Source organism: Falco peregrinus, chromosome 6 (assembly GCF_023634155.1).
Source record: "Falco peregrinus isolate bFalPer1 chromosome 6, bFalPer1.pri, whole genome shotgun sequence".
In the NCBI taxonomy this organism is placed as follows: Eukaryota; Metazoa; Chordata; class Aves; order Falconiformes; family Falconidae; genus Falco; species Falco peregrinus.
The window spans coordinates 87,661,519-87,682,305 of record NC_073726.1 but is presented as its reverse complement, the minus strand read 5'-3'; the positions used below and the strand labels follow the sequence as shown (position 1 = coordinate 87,682,305).

Here is a 20,787-nt window from a genome sequence, read left to right as displayed (position 1 = left end):
TAAGATTAATAATCATACAACTTCCCAAAGAGGGAAATACAGTAATCCCAAATCTGACTTGAAATTCTAAAGCACAAACTTTCTTAGTTATGCGCTTCTCTCTGTTGAAAATAAGTTAAAGCCTTTTGTTACTTTCCACAGGATATTGGCATAGCTAACATATGCTCACAATTGTTCAGCTGAGGTATGTGCTCTCTATTGGGTGTGGAGAGAAGATTTGTATGTGGAAACAGCAGCCAGTGTATCAGAGCTGAATTTTTCTCCCCAGCATGACTTTTTCAGTTATTTCTGCAAAAGCCTCTCAGAGAAAACACTCAATTGTAGTATTTTATCCACTGCAACAGTGCACGCATGTGATGTGATTTATTGGCATATTTATTCCTTAAGTGCAAAAAGAAACATGTAAAATGTGAAGTGTGTGGGTCTGTAATTAAAAAATAAGAACATCCTCATGGTCTCCGTAGTCTGGGAAAGAAGTTAGCTCTGTGAGACTTCGTATCCAACTCTGCATGTCAGTGCACTTCACCAGATTCTTTGATTTTAGCACCTATGCTGTTACACAGCTTCAATCAAAGCGATATGACTAAACCAAAAATGTGTAAAAAGTGATGCTGAGTTGACTGGACAGCAATGCATCTGTTCTGAAATCCAGCATTTCTAAGTTCAGCCATGTTGTCTGCCCTAATTTAACATCTGTAATTTCCACCTGCATGATTAAATTAGTTGTGTTCAATCAAATCCATTTTGTAATTACATATTTAGGGCAAAAATACGGATCTTCAGTTTTTAATCTTAGAAGATTGGAGATACCTGGAATATGTTCTATGCCTGTCCCAACCTCAACATCCTATCCTGGGTTTAATCCCACCCGTCTGTGTTTGGAATCAGTCCTGATGGCTATGAAATGGAAAGCTTCCAAGCGTCTTTGAATAATTTTTTAATTTTGTTCTTCAGTGGTTCAAGTTCTTTGTTGTTAATTAGATCAAACTACATTTCCACTGAGGCTGTAACAGTAGTGTCATCAGCCTGTAATCTGTCAAGTCCCTCTGAAACCTCCTTCAACTGCTTTTGTAAATTTAGTACCTCTCTGTAAAGTTCCTTGCAGAGTAAAATGTATGCTATTTTTTGATCAAAGGCCTCCTTGTTCTCAGTGCAAATTTCAAGACACTTGTTGATGCAAATGTAGAGGTGCATATTCCTGAGAGGAACACCAAGTGTCTCTGGGGAACCAGGGACATCGGTCTTCCTTTATCACTCACATTTGCCAGGCTGCTGGTGATAGCAGAGTGATTTTTGCCTTTATGCCCTGCAGTACAATTTTGGGACAGTTTGGTTGTTGCTTTTTCACTCGGTGTGGTTGAAATACACTAAGCAGCCTTTTATCAGAGGCAAAAGAAATAGTTTTAAACATTCTTGTTTGAAGCTTGGTTTTGTTGTCTAACCAAACAGTAAAGACATCTTTCTCATAGTTTTTTCATTGGTTTTGGATGGTATGTTCGGTAACACTGCATCCGTATTTGTGGTTTTCATTTTGGTACAGAATTAATAGCAGCATACAAGGACTTGCATTTTATTGTCTGTGTTAGGAGGTCGTTTGTCATCTTCAGCTAGTCAACCTGTACTAACGTCACTGTTCAATGCTGTTACTTTTTCTTTTATTTCTCCCTGTTTCTTCACTTAGATATTCTTTTAGAGACTTGTAAATTCAGCTGTCCACTATAAGAAGTGTTTCAATCATTGCTATCAACCGTTCCTTTTGTGTTCCATTGAAGGCAGTATCATTAAGATAAAATAAGGTTGCATCTGTCCTGTTAAGCAGAGCTTTTCTTTATAGCATAATCAACCAGTAAGCTTATTTCTGGGTCTTCAAGACACAAAGGTGTCTAATGTTGAAGAGCATCCAGGAGGTTTGGAACACAGATTTAAATTGTCATTGCAGCTACGTTTAATAATGATAATGATAGCACTAAAACCATCTCACTTTAAGGATCATCAAACTCATCAGAGTTCTGCTTCAGTAGTTTCATGTAAAAGAACATCTCATCTTGAAGGGTCTACAGAAATGAATTGTCTGTACTTTTTGAGATGGATGTGATTTCATCCTGACTTCTTGAACAGTTTTTGACAATGCCTACACTATACTGTTAAACAATTGTCTTGGGTTTTGTATTGCTTTGGTACATGCATACACTTGTTTCCTGTTGCTTTCTTCAACTTCTCTTGAAGCCAAATAAATTAATATTCTTATGCATGTTAAGCATGAAGCTCCACTTTGTAACACTGGTATCTTTATTATTAACAGTACAGCAAGAAACCTGCTGTCTGGATTTAATAGTTAGGAATAAAAACCTGAGCGAGATAGCTAGCTTTTGTTAGACCCTTGTTATAGAATACTCTGACTTCTTAATGGTGGTTTTTAGATCCTGAAAATATTGTAAGCTCATGTTCAAAACTAGTTTCCTTTAACCTTCTTTTTAGCATCTGATGACAAATGATTCCATCGACTAGTAGCATCTCTCTCATCAGGCCATGAAAGCATTGCTTATTCCCCACATAAGTAGGCAGGCAAAAGTGGACGATTTTTGCTGTCTTTTACAAGGGACAGAAATCTTTATATTCCTGTCACTACTTCCCTAGTAAGTTTTAGAATGTTTAAATTTTGCATTTGCTGATTGAAATTAGAGCGTAATTTTTCAGGTGTCACATGTTTCTATTCTTTGTTATTTTCATGTAAACATTTCTGAGTGGCAGATCCTGAATAGTCAGCACTAATAGAAAAATGCTTCTGGATTGTTCCTTTATCTGTCAGTGTAAATATAGGTATCACGACTCATGGACACTTGGCCAAGCTGGATGTAAGCAACAGCAGCAAAACTTGTAACATCTCCCTTGGGACAATTGTGAGGCGCTGAGCAGAGTTCTGCTGTAACTCTTGATACAGTAGATACATTTGACCCAAGATGTCAGGCCTGTATTTCTGCTTTTGAAGCTACCTGTAGATTTATCTGTTGGGGCTCCATCTCATCCATCCCGTCTGTGTGAGTTTTGGTTTGGTGTTCAAACGGGAGAGCGTGAGGAGCACCTCTCTGAAAGCCAGCGTTCCTCAGATGCTTTCCATTGCCGAAAAGAGAAAAAGTGCTCATTTACCAGTACCACAGAATTTGTGTGGCCTTTGTTCATCTTTGTCATTGGCATATTTAGTGGTCCTCTATAGCTTATTGCTTTTTTCTTTTTATGCTCTTTTTTTTTTTTTTTTTTGCTTCAACCTCTCTCTTGGCCACAAAGTGTCTATGTGACAGTATTAACTTCTCTATGCGGTCTTAGATGTAGTTCTGTTAAATGAAAATTTAGCTGTCAGTTTCACAAGTAACATTAATTGACAATTTCTCAAAGATGGGGGGTACACATACTGCTTTAAAAATGCGAAGGGGTTATTGGGTACTGTGGGAAGTCCCAAGAAGCTTTCTGGGGGTTGAGAGCCTGGCCACAGTGGGAGAATGAGTGGGATGGCAACTGTGTGGGATGGTTTGCTCTTCATCCATTGAGTACTTCCTTGTCCCCACAGGCATGGTCTTCAGTCCAGAGCTCTGCTCAGAAATTCCCAGGGCTTGATCTATTCCTGTGCAGATGAGACAACAGAGTACTGAAAGGCTAATTTAGCAGGAGGGAGCTGGGAGAATGAAGGTAGACCAACCATGTTCTTTTACTGTAGTGTGTTGGGTTTTTTTTTACATGCCACGGTCAACACCTCTTCCCAGAAGCATGCTGGTATCTATGATAAGGGAAATTCTTTTTTACCCCAAGCAGTATTGGGTAGTAATTTTTTTTGAACTGAAGGGACTTCAGTTTGAACTCAGATCCATTAAGTTATGGGTGTTAATGGGTACTTCCAAAACACGAGTGTTTCCTGGCCATTTAATTGTGACAATAGAGTAATTCAATATACAATGTTTTACTTTATGGTTTACTTTATGATACAAACCTTTATGCTCTGCCTTTGCCACAATTTTCAGCATGCTTCCTAGTCTTTAATCTACTCTTCTTTTAACTGGTAGAAAACAAATTGGAAATCTCTTCTTTTACATTTGTAGGGAGGGGGGGTTTAATACTCCTTGAGGGGAACGAGATAACTTTATGCAGTTTTCCCTTATTTTATTCCCTGTTTTGCCTGTCTTTTCCTTGATGGCTTTCATTCTTCGATCAATTCCATCAATTTTAATTGGAATTTTTTTTCCTGTCTTCTCTTGTGATAAAAAGGTACTTTCATGTCATCTGTTTTTTTGGGCCCAGTGGTAAAAGGGCTGTCTTTGGGAATTTGGACATCCATTTTCCATTAAAATGAATGGAATAAAGTGTTAGTATCTTGCAGGGATTTGAACACCTTTGAGCTATTGTGAAGCAAATATTCTTGTTCCTTTGAAAGGGAGCTCTTGCCATAGACAGGGATGGATAATCCTGAGCTTTGAGACCTGTGGATAGTGCTGACAGTCTGTAAGTCAACTTTTTGGTTTCATTTGTCTTGCACATAACTTTTCTTTTCTCAGAGGAGTAGCCTGTAAAGTAATGCCAAAGAAATTCCAACATCATTAAGTACCTAACAGCAAAAAATCATAGCAATTTTTATGTTGTGGCTTCTCCAGAAAATGATGTAATTTATGTCCTTCATATTTTGAGACAGGGGTCAGACTGAGCTGGCTTTTATCGGTGTGGTAAACTGGTGCTTTTTTTCCATGGTGGTTGACTTCTCGTGCTCCAAAATTAAGCTTTAATTTAGGAGGTAAAAAGCTCGTAGCCTGCTTGACTGTGAGGTTCTAATTAAAGATTGCACTAGATGTGAGCTGACACTTGTTTTTTTGCAGTCAGCCTCCTAATACAAGAAGTCTTGGATGTTTGAAGCAGTGTTGGCTCTGAAGACTATTGACATTCATTTAAATGTTAAAGCTCTTTACTGTTTTACTGGGTTAGTTGGTTGGGTATTTTCCCCCCAAGAAATAAGGCAGGAAACGAAAAGAGATCCTGTTGTGGAGACCTTGAGAATTGTTGTCACATTTTGATACCTCGAGCCCAGAGTAATATTTAGACTGAAACAGCAGTTTGGGAGAGTAATGCCCCATAAATTCTCTTCATTATAACACTGTGACTACCTTTCTGATACCTGTTTGTAAGCTGTGAATGGTTATCAGCAGTAGACGCACATGTGAGCTGGATGTGGTGCCTGAAGAGCCAGTTCCAGCTCTCATGACAGAATTAGATGTGTTGTACTGTTAACAGGGCCCTTGCAATTTCCCCCTGCAAACTTATATCTTGTAACCCCCAGTGAATTTTTATGGTGTGTTACAGCTTCACTGTATGAATCCCTAGGAATTCCAGATTGAAACTCAAGCTTTACTTACTCAATTGGAAGGATGCATGATGTATAGCTTGATATTTATGTGGGATTTCTGTCAGACATTATTTTTGTCTCGTGCTTGGTGCCTGGCCCAAAAATGGTTTGCTGAAGCTAGTTGAGACTTTCATTTAGCTGTACTGGGTAGTACCTTTTGTTTCTGAAACAGAAAGCTTTAAGGTATACTGGCATTTATGGTTCTAACATCGGTGATGTTATCACAGTGTGGTAAGAACAAATGTTGATTCATTCCGAGACCACAACAGAGAGTCCTTAAAAGTCATATTTGTATCCTGATTCTTACCGATATTTTATTGGCTTCAGGACAACTCAACAAATGGAACAGTAGGCCAGCAAAGTACCAGTTAATGTAAAGTTATCTTTATTCCAACTTCTGTTTATTTTGTTGGGTTTTTTTCATTGCATACTACCAAATGGTTTCACAATGTGACCTCTGATTTTGAAACAAAACAAATTCCATGTTAGTTAGTACTGATTAGTGCAATATTAACATTGATTCTTTATTTACTCAAAAATCAGGAAATTAAAGTTCCCCTGACAAACTTAATTATGCCTAATTGCGCAGATATTACAAAGGGGATCTCTCATTACATAATCAGACCATCTTCATAGCAATACCAAATATTACAGTCCTAGCTAATGATTGCAAAGAAAGCTATAGAAAAGGAGCCCTTTGACCATAAAGTAATAATCTAACTCGGGCTCATTAGAAAACCTGATTGAAGAGTAGCATTGAAGTTGGTACACTTCGTTTCCATTATATAATTTTGAAAATATTGTCACCTTCTTCTGTATGTTCTAGTTCTGTAATGAAAGACCCTTTTGTTCAAATACAGGCAAAATAAAAGGGTTGTTTGTCTATAGGATACCCTAGCTCATTTCTGTCAGGCTTACACCACCACTAACCTCACCAGATCTTCCAATTTTTGATAGGTCTGATTGAAAGAAAGGCTGTTATCTCTGTTCATGTGTAAAGTAAGACCTGAGGCTTAATTGTCAGTGAATAAAACTTTTTGCTTTTAATTTCTTTGGCTTTAAAAAACAAACTCTTTCATCTTTTCCTTACAAAATGAATTTCAATTAATATTTCCGGAAAAGAAATGCACCTCTAAATTTGTCCTTTAAAACAGCTGAGTAAACTGTTTAGGTTAACAAAAAATATTCTCCTTTAGGCTGAAACTAAAGGACTAATCAAAACTAGTGTTGCCTAGTTTTTCTAAAATAATTTACCTTATATAAGGTAAAAAAATATTCAAACCAGGACATTCCTTTTCTTTATTGCATCTAGTATTTATTCTTCAGAAACATCTTCTGACTAAAAGTTTCAAAGATGATGAATCCTGCCAAGCTACACACAAAAATAACCCCCATGAGGTGGTCTACAGATAATCAAGGTTTGTGAAAGTGAAATTTTATACTTCTTTTTGGTGGTGTTAGCACTAGTAAAATGTTGCATCCTTACTAGTGTTTCCTGTGCGTTTGATACAGAGGGCAGCAGTTAAGTTTTTTCTTGGAGTGGGCTTCTCAGACTATCAAGGCTTGTTAGAGGTTTTGCTCATTTCCATTTCTTTACTCCATGGTCTCTGTAATTTTTAGTTTGCCCCAAAACAGAATCAGGCTGTTTTATATACTCACAGGTGAGAGACAGTTAACTGCAACACCCCCAAGTCCCTGTGCCTGGTATTTTCTGTTAGCTGGCTGTAGGATTTTAGGGGCATATATCCAGAAACACTAAGCATGGGGACTTAGCAAGAATTTGGGCCATCTGAATCTGAGTCCTAGGGTGAAATTTTATGCTGAGCTGCTTCAAATTGTGATACAAGCCATACAGCTCTGACAAAAACCCAGCCTTTTCAGTAACATACAGCTCCAGTCTGCCTGGTAAATGCATTGGTTTCGTTTTGCCTAGAATACATGAAGAGAAACATAGGAACTTTCACATAGTGCTTGTATTTGAGGAAAATAAACCTACATCAGCTGAAGGGACTCCACAGTGAAGTATTAGATGAAAAATGGCACTTAGTGTTACTTCCTTCAAAACTACAGCATTATTGTACACGCTGTGATGATTTTTGTGTGTGTGTGTCATATAGCCTTAGCCTTAAGAAAAGAAACAGTTTTCTAGTTTTTATAATTGTATAGAAAAAGCTTAAAACGTACTTGGGAGCATAATAAAGATTTAAAAAAACCCCAAAACTGGCTTTTAAGGCAATTGCATAACTTTTAGATCCTACTATATGATTTTTTTGATGTTTGTCTCTTTTCTGTAGAGGTGTTTTTTGTCTGCTTCACCTATAGATAATCAAATCAAAGTTAAAGAATGGAATTCCTGTCTTTGTTCATCTGATACACTTAAATTGCATTTTTGTTTTTATTTTTCCAGAAGTGGCTATTCATTTGGGGGGCAATACTCTCCGATGTGATATTCTAAACTAGAAGATTATTGCCTCCTGAAAGAATAGTATCTTTGAAAATGCTGACATAAATATTTTCCAAGTAGGATGGATTCATGCTCATAAGCTTGTGAAAATATTCAGTTGCACCCAGAGGGTAAAATAACAGCTTCCAAAATATTGCTAGTAATACCTCATGCTTTTTTTCCATATAAAGCAGATCTTCATTCATGATAAACTTAGTGCATCTCGGCTGATACGACAATCGCTAGAGTTGCAGAAGTTTGTTTTGGTTTCGTTTGTTGTTGAGATTTGTTGTTGTTTTTCCCTGCTACTGAAAGAGGGTGAAAGTGAAGTGATGGCCACCTAGAGCTTCAGCTTTTTCACTGTGGTGCCTATCATAACTGTCTGCAATTATTATGACAGCAGTCAAATCCTCCTGCATGCTCCTTAACTTTCTGGGACAAAAATAGAAGCCTTTGATAGTCATCCTAGTTATCTGGTAGAAGAGAGTGACGGATGTGCATCCTGACTTGTTTGTCACCATAGCTCCTTTCAGATGGTAAAACTACTTTTTATGATGTGTTGTTCTGTTTGGGATGAATTCAGTATGGATTTACATAAGTAAATCATCAAATTTCTAGACCTTAAATGATGACAGAACTGCAACGTGGCTCTTTATAATTGAATTATAGGTAACCTTTGGAAACCATATAGTGATCTAATAGAGGGTGCAACATACGATGCAGTAGGCTGTGTAACAAGATCTGATTCCATTGTAACTCCACAGCTTGGATGAGGGCCTTGCACATTAGCTCAACAGCTAAATTGGTCACAAATGGCCTGCTGATGTAAATAAAGGTAGTATCCCAGCACTCTGTAAGTAGAGAGGATGAACAGATACGTAGTTAAGGCCACATATGTAAACTGCAGCCTGTTCGGTGTTAAATAATTGTAACAGAATCTACACATTCAAGACAGAAATCTAACGTGAACATCCCAAGTGTGTGTGGATGTACATGTAATGGGGAGATGGGATAAAGCATGTGGGAGTCAAAGGACTTTTTGTGTGGCTTTGGTTTTGAATTGGAAAATGGTATGTTGGTAGGGTGCTGGTCTTCCGGAGTTTGTTTTATGGAGACTCTCAGTCCTTGTAGGTGGTGATTGATGCACACCACTGTTGATAGGTATAAAAGCAAGAGGCTGGCTTTGTTGGGACTAAATGTCTTGCATTGCCTAGATCACACTGTCAATTTGCTAATGTAGCAGCAATATTTACCCAAACAGTACTAGAGTAATGCGGTACTGTTGTGTCTGACATGGGATTATTATACAGTGGGTGCACCATTTTGCAGCCTGTGTGCAAAGTGGCCAAAGGTTTGTAAGGGAACAGTCATTGTGCAAAGTGCTCCTTTCCAAAGTGCTGGTAGTGTCATTGTAGGAGAAAGTGGGCTTTTGCAGTACTTGGTACGTAACTACTTGCAGACAGATTTTCACAAATCCATTGAAACTGTTGGAGATGTATCAGCTCTACATCTGATCTATTATTCAGGACATTCTGGGATTAAAAAAAAAAAACCCAACAACATTCAGTTTTGGTTCAGCAGGTGCACCCCAGTCTTGCCAATCAATTGGGCTGTCTGAAAGCCTGATCCATTGAGGCAACATAGCCTGAGCTTCTGAGCAGGAAGGTGACATCCCAGTCTCACTTCTGTTCTTAACAGTGATTAATTCTTTCCACTTAGTTTTTACTATCTGTAAAATGGGAATTACAGTAGCTTTTTGCCAAAGGAAGTTGTGAGATTTGATTTGTTCATATATATGTGCAACTGAACTATGGAATGATGGATCAAAGTTGCTAAATTAAAGGAAAGTATTAGTTATTTGGAGGTCTGGCAGTAAGTAGTGACTGCTGAGATGGGAGAACAATTGAGATTCTTTGCATATTGAAAGGCACCAGAAGCATGCTGTATTTCTCTCCTTCTGTCCTCAGCATTTTCACCAGTAAATCTGCAGGGATAAAGAGAATTTTGTGGTTCTTCAACATTTTTGTTGGCCCCTGCTGATGTAAATCAAACATACTGTCCTCCTGTTCTCTTCAGGTTTTAGAAAACCTATTTTTAATCACTTCATACAGGTATCTAATTTGAATCAGCCTGCCACACTGCAGGACTCGTGCTTTTTTAATTGGCATCTTTCTCATTACGTTTGAACAAAGTTGCAGAGACACTGCAGGACACCAGTAGAGACATCTGAATCACCAATCCTGTTGGGCTGGCAACATGATGGTGTGATATACCAGGGGAGTCTAGGAGATCTGCGTATGTGGTGAAGGGGAGTAAGTGGAAGCAATCAAGTCCAGACGTGTTGCTGTGAGTGATTCTAGGTCTAGCCTATACCATCTGAAAGAGAATTGTGACAGAAATTTGCCTGGGATTTTTAACACCAATATGGTGTTAAACCAGCCTGGTTTCTAAGAACAATTCCCGGGATTCTAATGAAGTGGAGCTCCCTGAAGGCATTGATGGAACTGGCCTAGGGCAGGTATGTGGAGTACATCAAAACCAGTGTGTTAACCCAGCACAAGGATGGGCAGGATACCCAACCAGTTCAGGGACTCAGTCTCACTTAAATTTCTTTAGAATTTGAAAAGCAGCGCTTAGATAACTACTAAGAGGTCAGGGGTTTTTTTTTTCAAAGGAAGTAGTTCATAGCCTCAGGCATGGTTACGTAGATGCCATGACTCCTTTTCCAGTTGTGATGGCTTAGCAAGATGCCTCTAAACTCAGCATGTTGATGCACCTGGCAACACAAAAAGGAGAGACCAGAGCAGTACAGAATATGTTATTTGGCACTGAAGCACCTTCCTTCCCTCTTAGTCCGTCATCCAGAATCTTGTCACTTGCAACACTTTCACAGTTCTGGTGGACAGTTTGATTTTTCTTCTCTCTCCCTTACTGCTGACGCTCAGTGTGTTCTTAGGGCTCTGCAGCTCTCTGGGAGAACTGCAGATGGGTGCCCCTGCTGCGCCAAGCACCAGAATTTTCCACTTGCCTTATGGTGCTAGTAATTTTTTAATTCTTTTAAAGGCTTTGCTAGAGGGGTTGGGACTGCTTTGCCTCCCTAATGCAAATTATGGAGATTAACTCTGAACCAAGAAGACAAGTTTACAGAAAAACAAAACCAGGAGTGTCATCTGCTGGGTAGACCAGCATTCCCTGTTCTTGCATTCAGGATGGATAATGCAGCCTTTTACTGAGATGGGTGGGAGCCCTGTGTTCCAGCCTCTTGTGGGGTGACCCCATGTATGGCATAACCAAAACTTGGTGTCTCTGCCATGGGAGCGGTGCACTCCTGGGCACGTGACAAGAGTTTGCTTGCCTGTTCTGTTGTGTGACCAAGCATAGGCCAGCCATGGGACTGCCATGCAGACCCTCACCATCACACGGCAGGTGTGTGTCCTGTCCTGCGACAGAGCTCAAAGCTATCTGTAGTTACCCATCCTCTTCCTGCAAGAACCAAGAACGTAGCCATCAACCTGCTCACGTAATGGTGAGGAAGAATTGCAGGTCCACAGGAATGTGACATGGCAGTGAGCAGGCTCGCCTTGGCATTTTGAATCAAGCAAGAAGGCAAACATTTTTTATGTTGGCAAAACATTAAATTGTGATTCGCTCTGCAGTTGCACCACTCAGGCTGTTTTTACGCTCTTTTTATATGGCTGAGGTAGACTGAATGATTCATAAAATAACAGAGAATCAGACCATTGATGGTTTGGATTCATTTAGAAAGACTTGCAGGCAAGGAACCAGTTGTGCGGATCATATCTTGCGAGGTTTTTCATTCAGGTCAGAAAACTACTTGGATTTTATAAAGATTATAGCTATTTGGATTAATTTCTGATTGAGGGCCAAAACTAGCTTAAGTTGGAATCTCAGTCATATTTGTTTTCAGTCTTGAGGTTTGAAAGTGTTTGGTTTTGGTTCTACAGTTCTGCATGTACACAAACCCCATGCGACTTTGGAAGGAGTGGCTTTGGGTTCTGGTTTGGGTCCAGTGCTAAGCGTTGCAATAACTGCATGGAATCGGGCTCAGATCTAGCGTTCTTACTGAGATTCAGGCTTCCTCCAAATACGAGGAAGTTTGGCCTGTGGCCCTGGTTCAGGTACATAAATTACACTTGTAGAAAGCTAGAGGAAGTAAGGATCTAGGTGCCTCCCAGCTTATAGGTTTTGGATCTGGGTCTGTTACAAATCTGAACATTTTTTGGACTTAAGTGTTTCTGCCTTAGTACTTGGATTTCAACCTGCATGTCTCTTAAATATGAAGTGTTCAAGTTGGTATTTTATCCCAACTTTGTACATTTTTGAATCTCTCTTCAGATCTGTATGTGTAAGGAATTAATGTTAGCTTGGGGTCAGATGTTCCAGAGTACGAAGAACTTCTTACATCTGATACCCTCCTTTTAGTGTAGCTCTAGTTTAAAATTTTCAATTCAGAGACTATTCCTATCATTTGAATGGAACAGGAGTACATAAAAACTTGTGATTTTCATCAGCTGGTTTTGATACAGGTCGCCTTGATAGAAGTATTTGTATTTTTCCCATAATATTCTCCATCATAAAACTCTTGAGAGACACCAGGCTGAGATAGGAGGACGAAGCACTATATATTTGTGGTACCATCTGCTTGTGGAACTACAGCTGAGTCCATTTTAAAGATGGAAAAACTGAGGCAGCGAGTGGTCAGTTGGCCAGATTGAGTTACCAGTTAGAAGCGAAGTCTCCAAATGCTCCTTGTGCTTTCCTGACCTTACATACCTTCAATAAGGTGAATATGCTCATAAAATCGAGAGAAGCAAGTATGCAACAGGGCTCAGTTTTTGCAATATATATTTGGAGTAACTTGTAAGAGTTGCCTCTATGTATGCCAGGTGTGTATGTAGCTAAATTTTACAGAATGAGATGCACAAAGTCACCTAATAGAGCTTTTTACTCTTTATATTTTACCCTAAGGTAAAAAAAAGGCTGTGTTTTGATGAGAACACGAATGAAAATTAACCTTTTGAAAAAGATTACTTAATCCTTCTGTATTTACTGTATATCTGGATGAAAACAGAATGTTTATAAGCGAAATACAAAAATGTGTAGCGGCTACCGGTGAACAAAACTAATCAAATTCACAAGTCACCAGGCTGGTTAATATTAGATTCTGTGAATCATGAATATCCAGCCAGCCTGATGGTACAAATCCATGAATCTAGGGAGTCTACCTGTCTCTTTTAGTCAGCAGGCTATCCCTTTTCGATCACTACAATTTAGGCATATGTTGCCTAATAATAAATGCAAGAGTAAAAATTTATTTTGGGAAGCAGGATGTTTTAATAGAGCTTTAGATTAAAACTGAGATTCATTTATTCATTTTACTTCATTTTAGCCGACTCCAAGCTAGCTGCCTAGCCTAATCTGGTTGTGTAGGCTTCTTCCTCGGTGGAAAAAGCTGGGATGAATTCCTTTTGGGAGGTGCCTGTCTCTCCACTGACAATAGAGGGAGCCTACACAACTGGCTTAGGCAGGACACTTCACTTTTAGGGGGGTATGAGTTACTCCAGGCAAATTCCGTGTTAAGCAGCAGGACATTTGCATTCTTGTCTGTTTTCCTACTGATTTACAGCATAACCTTGGGAATGTCACTTAACTTTTTGTTGTTGTTGTTGTTTTGTTCTCTCCCTACCCCCCTACCCCCCCGACCTAGTTTCTCCATCTAAAAAATACCCCGTGGATAAAGTTCCCGGAGAGCCTTTGTCCAAAGATGAAATACAGGTGCAAAATCTTATTTCCCTGCTCTTGCTACTTTCCCATGCCTGTAGTTGTCATTAAAATCAACAGAATTTTTGTGACAGCGTAAGTTTACATGTGATGAGAGGCAGGGCTGAGTGAAAATTATTTTAGAAGCAGCATGTATCTTCTCCAGATATGACAGAATATTGTAAAAATAAAAATCTAGTAGCTGGCTACGAGTATTGATTTTTCCCATCTTTGCCTCCCCTTCACACCTTCCCCCTAGCCTCCCGCTCCCCCCGCCCCCAGCAAAAAAATCCAGGGAGTGGGGAGAGCGTTCTTCAAATTAGACCTGTATTTTAAATAACCTTGGCCTGTTTGCAACTGGGAAAATGTGTTTTTTTTTTTACTTGAGAGATTTATTTCTGTCCTTGTAACACCATGTACTATATGCATTGCACCTGTTCAGACATAAGCACAGCACATTATTATAGCTGTAGGGGTAGAAGCTTCCCAATATATGTTTTTGAGAGGAGGGAACGCTGGGGAGAATAGCCCTCTCTTTTCAATTGTTTACCGAGCAGTCTCTTACGAAGACTTCTTCCTCATCAAGATCAATTTTCCCTGCTCCCCTATTGTCTGGGGAAACCTATCTTCAGGAGCGTCTTTCTTGAAAGATCTCATGACTTTAAAATCATCAGTGGGCTTTGTGTAGTCTGCCTGTCAAAAGAGATATGTTTACACCTTCCCTGCATGTGTTAAAGCTATAAGGTTACGGAGCAGAATGGCTGATAATGTTCCGGCGCTTCGTGCTAATATGCACCCCCCAAAAAAATGTATTTATGATAATTATACGGACCGTCTGAAACAATGCGTTCCAACATCCTGTAACATAAATAAGAAAGGTGGAGCCAGCCGGCGCTAAAGTGTTTATTTGCCAGCGATCCTGCTCAGCCCCGTTTACCTTTTCTACGCTGCCTCAGCCTGGCAGTATTGAACCTGTTGCTGCATTCGCCGAGTTGTATTTTGCTAGCTAGGGGAAGGAGGGTTGTCTGCTGTCTGGTAGGAGGGCTTTGTCTGTGTGCGCCTTTCTCTCCCTCTCTCCCCCTCTCTCTCTCCCTGTCTCTCGCACTCTCGCTCGCTCTCGCTCGCTCTCTCGCTCGCTCTCCCTTCCCCGTCTCTGTGGTTTGTAAGGTAGGTTGCAGTGTGTGTATATACACAACATCAAGAGCAGGAAAATGGACTCATTAGGGAGGCAGGCAGTCATTACCACTCACACTGTACTTCCAGGGAGACAGCGACTATGAGGAGACAAACTGAGGACTGGGGAACAAGGTAGGCCAGTCAACTTTTATAAAAAATAAAAGAATAAAGCCTCTGCTCGCCTTAAACCACCAGCACTTCTTTATTCTCTCCCCCCCCCGCCCCCCCTCGATTTTTAATTTAGAGATGTAAGTTTGCCAGACCTATTTGCTAGCTTAAAATTCGGAACATCTATAGAAGGCCTTACCCTCTACGAATGTTTCCTCCCCCCCCTTCTACTTATTTAAGGGTGTGCCCCCTTATGATTCCCTTTAATTACTTCCCCCCCCCCCAGTCACGAAGGAAACAAATATGTTTGTTTTCCAACACTAGTTCCAAGTAAATCAATATCTTTCACTCTTTTAAAACAGCCCTCTCCGTGTGTTTGTGGGTCTCTCTGCTTTTTTCTTTTCTGTTTATGCAGTTCCATCTGTCCGTCCGTGTATCATGTTCTCCTTATTTACTGCTAAATGGGGTTTTATTAGTATTTGCCAATGACTTTTAACTGTAATGCCGGTGACCAGGGTTAACGGTGACTCTCCTTCTTTGTTTTCTATATATATGCACACTGTAAGTTTAAAGTCCATGCTTGGCATACAGTAAATAAAAGCAAAAAAAAAAAAAAAGAGAGAGAGAAAGCAGGTTCCACTCCTCCTGACAGAATTTTTATTCGGAGATTTTGCTGTTTGTCTGTTTCGGTGTGGGGGCGGAGGGGGTTAATTTTGGTTATTGTACATGTACTTTTTCCTCCTGGATATTTTTAACGTCTATTTTTCATTATTAGTATTTTTCCAGTTTCCTTTACTAGGAAGAAAGGGAGACGTATATTCCAACTTTTATGTTGCTGATCTAATGTAACATTCTGGAGGCATCACTGGGTTAATAAGAATTGAAACTTTCTAAGAGGGAGTTTGTATCCTTGGCTGCCCCCCACCCTCCCACTTTATGCATGGTTATGCTTGTGTTTCCGTGTGTACTGCCGGGGAAGGGAGGGGGGAAGGGAATAGATATTTTTTACAGTGGTGGCAAATTATGAAATCTATCGAGCCATTTTGTCCAGAAATAGTAACTATTTATTTACCATTTTTCATTCCACAAATACGCTGCTTATTTGTAATTTCAAACATTGAAGATTTTCTCTGAATTAATCTCTTTTTTTTTTTTTTTCTCTTTATTTTTTTTTTTCCTCCTCCTTTTTTTCGGGGGGGGGGGGGGGGGATTTGTGATGCATTTCATAGCCCATTTAGCATTGTTGAGTTTTTGGAGCCCAGATTTATCATGGGTTCTAAAGACTGCTTAAATTGATCCATTTGAAATGGCCTTTTTATCTGAGCTCCTGTCGATTTCTGTTGGAGAGTGAAACTGCTATTCTGCTGGTAACAAACAAACAAACAAAAAAAAAAAAAAAAGGAAAACAAAATAGAAAAGAAAAAGAGATAGTGGAAGTGAGTTACATAAAATGTTCTGGAGAATCGTAAGTAATTATGTAAAATGGACGCTGACCAGTGGAGATCTCTCAACAATAACAATCACCTTTTTTAATAGAAAATTATTTATTTAATAGCAAGAGGCGACTTCTTAAAAACATGCATTAGGCCTACCTCTTAGCACAAAGAAGTCCATAATGCAATATTCCTAACCCACCTGGGACTGCCTAGGAGATTCTCCAAAACCTTCAAATCCTTTGAAATGTTTCTTAAAAATCCATTATTTTACAGCCAGAGAGAACTTTAGCTGCCAACAGGTTTTTCTGCTGTTGTCTGGGGCTTTTTTTTAGCTGTCCTTTAACTTACAACTCCCCAGTTTCAACAGAAGTGCCTCCTCACTGAACAAACTAAGTTAATTGAAATCCAAAGCAGCAGATCTATTCACTGGCACTACAACTACAGACACTACTTGCTCCATTTTATTACTAGCTTTATTTCCAGAACCAGAGCGAAACTTTTCAAGGCTTTATAATATCAGTGTGCCAAGAATTGGTGGCACATCTCTTAGCTGGGGAATGACGTTCACTGTTTCCTTACACTGCCCCCCCCCCCCCCTCATTTTTATTCAAGCTTCTAAATTAGTATTTTGTTGATAACTTCAGATGTGTTTATTGCTTCAAATGTCCTGTTAACTCTAGCAAAGTAGTTCTCCTCCTCCTAAAATTTGGATCTCAAGCTTTGAAAATCAGACTTGGGTGCAGAGGGGCTGCTGAAGTTATGGCAGAAACGTGGGGGTCTTAAAGGTGGAGTCGTTGATGCCTTGGGACGGTGGTCAGACTGGAGTGATGCAGCTGGAGCGTTAGCAGCCGTCCCTTTCCTGGGATGGGTGGGTTTTCAGGCACCTGTCATTTTCTTCTGAACCAGTGCAGGTGTCCGTTCCCCAACAGCCCAGGGCTTTTTTGTAGGAAAGGATGTGGACATGTCCTCAGGATTCTTATGTGTACAGTTAGCAGAAGCCCAGCCTCACTGTAACCTTTTTGAGAAACTTTAAAAATTACTACAAGAAACCTCTTGATTTTATGAAAACGCCAGGCAAGAAGAATGTGGTCAGAGAAAGAGCTGGAGAAACACTTTCCATTACCCAGTAAGATATTTTTATAATCTTAAAAACTTTTTTCACTAGGAGGATTTATTTTCCTTTGAACCCCAAGAATATTATAGGAAAAAAAAAAAAGTTAGCCCTTTCAATAGCACAAAGTCTCTTTGCAATCTGGATACAGCAGCAAAGAGTAAAGTATGCCTAAGTAAACTTAAATCCAGCATTTGATGCTGTAGCTGGAACTCGGGGAGCACCAAACCTGTTGGCCAGGGGCTGTAGGACCGCGTTTGGCGTAGCGCTTGCGCAGGGCGGTGCGGGGTGCCCTGGGTCCCCGTGCTGGCAGCCGGGGCAGCTGCGCGGAGCAGAGCTGGCAGTGCTCATTGGGTCACAGTGTGCTTTATTTTAGCGTTGGAGCAGACAGTTATCTAACACACCCACATGAGGAAGTGCTCTGGAGCAGTTATTTCATGCTTTGCCATGCCCTGTAGCTAGAGTAATTTTGGGCTGAATGGCGTGTGTATATGTCTCTTTCACTGCTGTGAAACGAAAAGCAATGCTGTTGGGTTTTTTTTGTGTATATGTTTTTGTGGTGGTTTGTGTTTTTGTGTGTTTTTGGTTTGGTTTTTTTTTTTTTAACAGGACCAAAAATGAGATGTAGGACAGTCAAATCCAAATGCCAAACAAATACTGAGTCAAATTAATTTTAATAGTGGAGGATTTTGCTTTTCTCTTAAAGGAGGAAAAAAAATCTCTCTTGCTTATTTTGATAAAGACAGTTGTAGCAATTTCCTGAGTTGGATCTATCATTATTATAAATATTATCCACAGTTTTCCTATTTTCACAATTTCTTCATAGGCCCAGCTTATTCACAAGGGAAAACAGCTGCAGAAAATTTTTAAAAATGTAATATTATTTCTATAAAACTTTGATGTAAATAGGAAACAGTGTCCCCTGTTAGAGATTTCTGTGGGATGGCTTACAAATCCCATACAAGAGAGATTACAGTCTTAGATAAATTGTTATTTAAATCATTTCAAGAAAACCCTGTTCATTTTTGCAGACCATATGAGGTTTTAAGCAGAATGATTTGAATAGGAGTTCTGTTTAGAAATTGATGGCATGCTGTGGCCTTACAGATTTCAGTTGGTTTCACTCCTGTCTCTTTTTATAGGACTTTTTTACGCTGTGATCCGTATGGTAAAGAGCTTCTACTGAAAGAGATTCGTAAATGTTAATAGACAATTAAATACTAGAATTTAGCTTCAAGTTACTTAGATTACTTTTTTAAGGCAAAATGTCTAGCAAATCCAAATCCTTTATAAATGTTTTGATTTATTTTTTAAATGAAACAATGCACTGGAAATAGTTATTTTTAAAGTATAACTTGTTCACTCTAGGGCCTGCAGTTCAAACTGTGCTGCCGAGGGAAAATGATGATGAATCAGAGTGAAATGGACTTCACTGATCTTGTTAGTTTGGGCCAAGAAAATTCAAAAAGTAAACAAGCAGTATGAACTGTGAAAAATCACTTGGATTTTTCATAATCCATCTATGCCAGTAATCCAGGCTTCTCTTGGTAAAGAGTAGGGCTTGACTTTGCACCACCAGATTTTGAGATACTTCTGTAATATCTGTACAGCTTTAACTTGAGGAGATTTTCACAGCTATATCAAATTTTCAGTGAGAAGTGAATAAAGGCAATGGCTTTTTTCCAGGATGGTTTTTGCTTTGATGGTGTTGCCTATATTCCTGGTTATTATTTATCTTAAAAGTTAATATTTAGTTCTAACAGCGCTGAGCCAATTCTCCTCTAATAGGAAACTGGCATTTCAGAATGATTACTGGCTACGTCTTTCATGTTTTCATATATTTTTTTGTACTTAATCCTTCAGTGCTATCATGTACTATGACGGCATTTTGACCGCCTGGTGCTGGCGGGAGTTCTGTTGCAGATGGGTCTTGTAAAATGGTCCCTGGAGGCACGGGGACATGTGCCACCTCCTTCTTCCCTAGCCGCTGGGGCAGCCGGGGCTGCCGGTGCCGTGGGGCTGGTTGACACGCATCCCAGAGCTTTGCAAGAAGGACGAAGTTCAGATTTTATCATGTGCAGTGAAGACTGAGTATCTTGAAGTAGTTAAAAATACAGGAGTGGGAAATCGGGCTAATGGGATAAAGCTGTCTTTAAAGAAAAAACCTATGGTTCCTCTTGACAGCTGGGGTTTGGCTTAGGTGAAGCGAGCGTGGAGGGTCCCAGCCTGTTTGTGATGGGGCAGATGTTCATCTCTCTGAACAGCGAGCCGCTGCCCGAGGTGGCACCAGGTGGCACTACGGGAGGTAAGGGCATGGACTGCGCCAGCACAAAGGCTGAAATCCTTTCATGCCAAGAATTGATCTCTTCCCATCAGCCACAACCGGCCCCGCCAGCCCCATGGAGGGCACATTTGCAGCCTGTGCTGTACTTGTTCTCAGGTACTGTTCCTCAGCGTCTTTTGTGAACGATAGATATTCTAACAGAAACCAATCCTACCTAATTCAAACAGTGGCAGGGTCTTTAGGACTTCGCTCTTCAAATGCCTCATGTCACATGCCTTTCCTTGTGCTTTTCTGAAGTGGACACAGACCCCTAGGTAACACGTTATGTCCAGTTTGCACAAATGTAAATGACAGTACAAAGGGTGAACCAGAACCTGTGTGGTCTTCCTGAATGTTTGAGGTGGTGTCAAAGTGGTGGTTGTACAAGTCTGTCTTAAAAACAGTTGGTAACTGCAGCAAAGAGGAGAGGAAACCTAAATGGGCAATGGTTCCGACCTCCGCAGAGCCCCTGTAGGAAATCCTTTGCAGGTCAGGAGTGGTGCCATTCTGTAAATTACACCTCTAAGTGACCTCTTAACGTTACACTTCCATAGCAAATTTATCTTGGGATTGCGGTAGGGCTAAAAATGCAGGCCGGTATAGTGTGCCATTTTGTTCTGAGGTAGATGCAGCGCAGAGATTACAGACGGTTTGTTATGTTGTGTTGTTTGGGGTTTTCTTCCCCAAGTAGAAAACAAGCTTTCTAATATCTTGCTTCTAAAATCATCAATAGCTGGAAATGCGATCAGTCCCTTAAGGGATTTTCCCTTGACTGGGAAAGTTGCCTTATGGACTTCAGAGTTGTCCTTTCAGCTGGCTGAAAGTTAATTATTGATTTCTCTTTCCTCCCTAGAGATCCATATGCCTTTTCTTTCTGGCTAGAAATTTAGTGGTCACAGTGCAGGAATTTGAGAGCAATCGTCGTGTGGCAACACAAGATTTCATGGGCAGGATGGCAGGCACGGGTAAGGTGGAGGTTGATACGGCGAGAAAGGGAAGGAAGACAACTCGGTAAAAGCTTACGTC

General features: G+C 40.0%; 1 protein-coding gene across 8 annotated transcripts in view; it reads left to right on the top strand.

The window, feature by feature from the left end:
* The window catches only part of ZBTB20 (zinc finger and BTB domain containing 20), a 519,455-nt gene that overhangs the window by 13,894 nt on the left and 484,774 nt on the right, over positions 1-20,787 (top strand). For 6 of the 8 annotated variants that reach the window (XM_055809032.1, XM_055809036.1, XM_027789324.2 and 3 more), the window contains exon 1: positions 14,551-14,915. The exons of 1 other annotated variant lie outside the window; for it this stretch is intronic. The gene's annotated coding sequence lies outside the window, so the exon portion shown is untranslated. Of the gene's footprint in view, positions 1-14,550; positions 14,916-20,787 lie in introns of those variants that run through there. One more of the 8 variants, XM_055809033.1, reaches the window with a different exon arrangement.